Source organism: Pipistrellus kuhlii, unplaced genomic scaffold, assembly GCF_014108245.1.
Source record: "Pipistrellus kuhlii isolate mPipKuh1 unplaced genomic scaffold, mPipKuh1.p scaffold_m20_p_3, whole genome shotgun sequence".
NCBI classification, from domain to species: Eukaryota; Metazoa; Chordata; class Mammalia; order Chiroptera; family Vespertilionidae; genus Pipistrellus; species Pipistrellus kuhlii.
Genome location: NW_023425529.1, coordinates 180,830,073 through 180,835,214, shown reverse-complemented (window position 1 = coordinate 180,835,214; position 5,142 = coordinate 180,830,073). Strand labels below are relative to the sequence as shown.

The window sequence follows — 5,142 nt, the reverse complement described above, 5'->3', positions numbered from 1 at the left end:
TGTGTGTTTAAGTTAATAGTTTTTTAAATAAGTACTTTTTCATATTAACGACTTGACCAAAGCTCTGTAACAGAATTTTGAGACCCATTTAAAACAAAGTTTAATGAGGGAAAAAAGAATGAAAGATGACCCAAGATTAGAACTACAGATGGCTGTTTCAGAACTCTTACACAAAGAGAAACATGGGGGGCCGAGGTGGGGGGCAGAGAGAGAACTCACTGAAGGTGACAGTGAGAGAACAGTTGGTAAAGGTAAATTTGAAGCTTAGCCCCATAGAAACTCATCTGAGCCAGGACCGGTTTGGCTCAATGGATAGAGCGTTGGCTTGGGGACTGAAGGGTCCCGGGTTCGATTCCGGTCAAGGGCATGTACCTTGGTTACGGGCATATCCCCAGGGGGGGTGTGCAAGAGGCAGCTGATCGATGACTCTCTCTCATCGATGTTTTTAACTCTCTATCTCTCTCCCTCTCTGTATAAAATCAATAAAATATATTTAAAAAAAAAAAAAAAAGAAAGAAACTCATCTGAGACTTTTGGAGAAGAAAGAAGCCAGCACTTTTTGTTGTTGTTATTCTATAAAACAGAAAGTTAAGGGGCAGTTGAACTTGGAAGAGGTTGTTATGTAAAATGCTACGGAATTATTGTGAAATTCCATCTGGCAGGCAGTTATTCAAATATTTTTATTTGCTCTGTTGCTAGGTTTTATGTTCTATCTGAGTATCAAAAGTCCTTAGTTGCTTTCTTGAGTTTCCAATTTAAAATTAAGTACATTCCAGCTACACAAAAAGCACATATTTATGATGCTCTACATTTTATGAAGCTCGATGTGGAATGGTAAATTTGTGCCAAGATAGGTTTCCATGGAAAACTGATATGTGAAATTATATAAGTTTCTTATATTCATGTATTATTTCATGACGAAACCCCATCTCTATCCTAAAGCCCCAATAAAAGGTTATTATGTCAACTCTCCAACCCTATTGAGAGAAGCAGAAAGACTGGCATGAGATAAATACTTTCTTGGTAAAATGAATAACAATTTCCTAAATTTGGTTTAGCTAGTTAGTGAAATCTCTAAACCCATTGAAATAATATAAAGATTCCAAAATTATTTTTCTCTGTTCAAATAAAAGTGAATAAGAGTCTTAATTGCATAGAAATTCTCTGAGATTTAATAGACCTTCCTTTCAAACTGACAGTAAGTATTCTAAAAACTCTTCTCAATGAATACCGTTGCAGTTTAGAATCCGCAAGTTGACTACTGTTATGTAAAGATAAAGGCCCCACCCCACCCCCAACCAGTGAAATAAAATGTTGTTGAAGCCCAATGAAAATGGCAAATTGCTAGACAAAATCTCAGGAAGAATCCAGAATTTAGCCTACAGGGACCCAGGGGCAAGTCACAAGTTAGGGTCATTGGTGACCCAAACTCCTCTGTCTGGGACAGGGGACACCGCACCGGGATTCTGCTGCCAGAGACCCCTGTCTGTCCCAGCACAGAGAGCTCCTTCTCTCTCATCAAGTCTCACTGTGAACAAGGGCACAGCCTCCCATGTTCTACACCCCCTTCCTTGATATCCCTGAACTACCCCCTTTTCCTTATAAGGTTTTAATACTGACCTTGGAACAGGGTTTCTCAACCATGGCATTGCTGGTATTGGGGCCAGATAGTTCACTGTGAGGCCCTATTTGTGCCTGCTGGGATGCTTAGCAACCACAGGCCTTTGCACACTAGAGGCTGGTAGCGCCCCCTCACCCAGGTGAGCCAACCAAAAATGCCTCTAGTCATTGTCAAATGTCGCCTGGGTGGGGTTCAGGGGCAACACTGGCCCTGGTTGACAACCACTGCCTTAGATGATAAGGAAAATGACTAATGGTGGTGACAAATGCCCCTGCCATCTTTTGTCCTCACAGTCTGAGGATACATGGCATGGGCCATCGTCTGGAATACAAATGCCAACCTTGGTCCAGGTTCTGGAATTTGCCATGCCCTAGAGCTAAAACTTGTATTTCTTTGAGCCTCCATTTTAGAATAGAGATGTATTCATTCATTAGAACATGCAATATGAAAGGGGCCTCCTTCAAAGTTGTTCACAGTTTAGTGAGGAGCTAGAGATCAACAATAATTCAAGTAGGAGCTTTAAGTTCCAACCAGAGGCTTCCCACACCTTGTTCCAAAAGGAGACAGACACTGATTCCTTGGCTGTCCTATTAGGTGTGTACCTGGGAAGCCCATCGCCCAAATCCATGCTCTGTTGTCACCCCGCTACTGGGTGGCACTGCCCATGGCCTATTCTTTCTCCGTACTCGCGTCTCCCGTGAGAGTTGAAGCCATGGCAGTCTCTGGCCGTCTTAGCCTCTTACCCACTTCTCAGTCCCAAAGGCTCTGACTGTGGGAAGGGCTCCTCTGTTCACCCCTGTACAGGAACACATGGTAAGTAATAAAGAGATCAGTCCAGTAGCCCTGGCTTCCACTGGCAACTTTAATCCCATCCTTCATACTCCAGGGGAGGTCACATTTCAAAGCTCTCCTTTCAATTCTGCCCAAACAAGGCCCTGCCCTGACCTACAAAAGCCCAGCAGTTACCCTGCCACACTGTTCAAAAGCCCTATAGGGTTATCAATACCAAAGAGCCACAGGTAAGGCTTTTTTTATTGCCAACCCTTTTCTTTTGTTTCAACGTAAAACAGAACAAAGGGCAATATCTTTATTACATGCCCAAGTAAAAGTTGAGGTTGTGTTTATTCGCACTTGTATCCTGAAACCCAACCAGGTTTTATTGAATCTGGAGATTTTTCCCTCTTGAGGAAATTTAACTCTTCAGTGTCCTGTTGTGTGGATTGTGAAGAACCCAGACCTTGTGGTGGTTTTTCAGCCCCTCCATCTTTAACCCTTCCTATCATTGAGAGTCTGCGTGTCAAAGGAAAAACTCCATCTCTCTTAGTAACTTTTCTAATTTTCTACTTAACCTACACAGTTATAAATGGTCACTTCTGTGTGAACATACTTCAGAGTAATGAGGCACACCTGGTATGAGTGAGGTTATCACAGGCAACTTGGAAATTCTTATAACATAGATTCTAATATATGTATATATCTTTATTGATTTCAGAGAGGAAGAGAGAGGAAAGAGACAGAAACATCAATGATGAGAGAGAATCATTGATTTGCTGCCTCTTCCATGCCCCACACTGGGGACCGAGTCTCCAACCTGGGCATGTGCCTCATCCCCCCATTCCCATCCCAAACCCCTCTCCATGTATGCCCACCCCCTGTTGTCCATGACCACTGGTTAGGCTTATATGCATGCACACAGTCCTTTGGTTGATCTCTCCCTTTTGCCCCCACCCTCCCCTGCCTTCCCTCGGAGGTTTGACAGCCTGATTGCTGCGTCTCTGTCTCCAGGTCTGTTTCTGTTCATCAATTTATTCCCCTAGATTCATTAGATCATGTGATATAAGGAATTTCTTTATAAGAACCGAAACCGAGACAAACCATAATGGTTATGCTGAGAGGCAAATGAATCAGTCTTTAGTGAGTTCCTTTCTGGGCCAACAGTTCTTTTGAGTCCCAATTTCAATGTCCAACAGTTCCTTTTGTGTACATGTCAGCCATGGTATTTCTGATTCCAGTCAGAGAACCATCCAAAGATAATCGCAAGGAACATCTACAACTCCATGACACGATCAGAACAAAGGGTAAACCCTCACAGGCGGGGACATTTCATAAAATTGTCTTGCCGACTATCATTGAAAAATGAACTCTCACTTACTTGTCTCAACAGTCTTCTGGGAGAAAAGAGTGAGTGAAAAACTGACAGCGCACCATCTTCGTGCAGGTCTCCTGGCAACCACTCGCTCCTTTAACGAGGGACACGCTCAGTTCTTCCCCTCCAAAATCAACTCCTGCGTAAAGTTTTGAATGGCAGGGCTCTGTGGTGATTATAAACATAAGAAGATATAAAATGCAAAAAGCAATAAGCCGAATTTACACAAGTTTCTGGCACACCAAGGATTGTTTCATCACTGTTACTTAAAGGTAATAAAATCAGTCATATTATATGTAAGATGATGGAAACATTACCAGGTAAAGTTCGTGTGCAGGTTAGAAGGCTATATCCAGACACGGTGTTTTCCTGAGGAGCAGGGGAACTTGATATCCCACTTTTGGAAGTCTTAGTAAACACACATTTCTATTAAAAAACAAAAACAAAAAAGAAACAAACAAAAAAGGTAAGGGAAAGAAAGAAACAGCATTAAAGGCAAACAAACCCCAACCCAATTTAAAAAACAGCAGCCTGCCAATTTTATTCTTCTGAGAGATTCTCTTCCAACTAATTCAGTCTGCAGGGCTGGCGGGGGGAACCAGAAAAAAAAGACAGAACAAGGAACACATTCTGGGGATTTATGCCACTGACACTATTATATAACTGGGTACTTTTTCTTTTATTTTTTAAAGAGAAACATCAATGTGAGAGCAGAACATCGATTGGCTACCTTTCAGAACCCCCCGACTGGGGATTGAGCCCACAACCAGGCATGAGCCCTGACTGGGAATTGAATCCGCAATCATTCAATGCCCAACCAGTGAGCGATGCACTTCTCTTAGCTCCCTCCTGTTGATAAAGAAAAGGGTGGGTTGTCTGAGGGTAAACAGGTCAAACCAGAACCTTGGCCAGGAGAAGCAGGGCTCTGATTTCTGAAACAAAGGAGTTAGAAGGAGATGCTTGAAGAATATGCTTCTGGTGAGTGATACAAAACATTAAGCTAATACAAAACATTAAGATCAGCAATAAAGAGATCAGATCCTTCTTTTTCCATGGCTGGTCCCTGGACTCTGTGGTATGCTGAGGAAGAGGAAGAGGGTACAGAAGTGTGCTAATTTCCTAACTAATTTGCACCTGGCAGAAAAATACCTACTTCATTGGTAGGTGTACAGCATGCTGAGGGAAATGAACCAAACTTTTAAAATACTCAACGCATAAAATAAAAGCAATGACGGGACAGCAGCAAAGGCTACACATTGCAAATCACCTTTGCGATTCTATATTCCAATCATTGGTATAGAAAGTAAAGAAGAGGCAGTTGGGGTGATAGGTGCAAATGGTTCGACAGACAAAAGCATCTGCAACGTCTACATCC

The 5,142-nt window shown here is 42.4% G+C and overlaps 1 long non-coding RNA gene across 1 annotated transcript; it reads right to left on the bottom strand.

The window, feature by feature from the left end:
* Window positions 1–3,787: 3,787 nt before the first annotated feature.
* LOC118730061 lies at window positions 3,788–5,142 on the bottom strand. Its single transcript, XR_004991360.2, has 3 exons — window positions 5,035–5,142; window positions 4,085–4,193; window positions 3,788–3,933 (listed from the first exon to the last, which is right to left on the bottom strand). It is a non-coding gene; the product is annotated as an uncharacterized LOC118730061 (long non-coding RNA).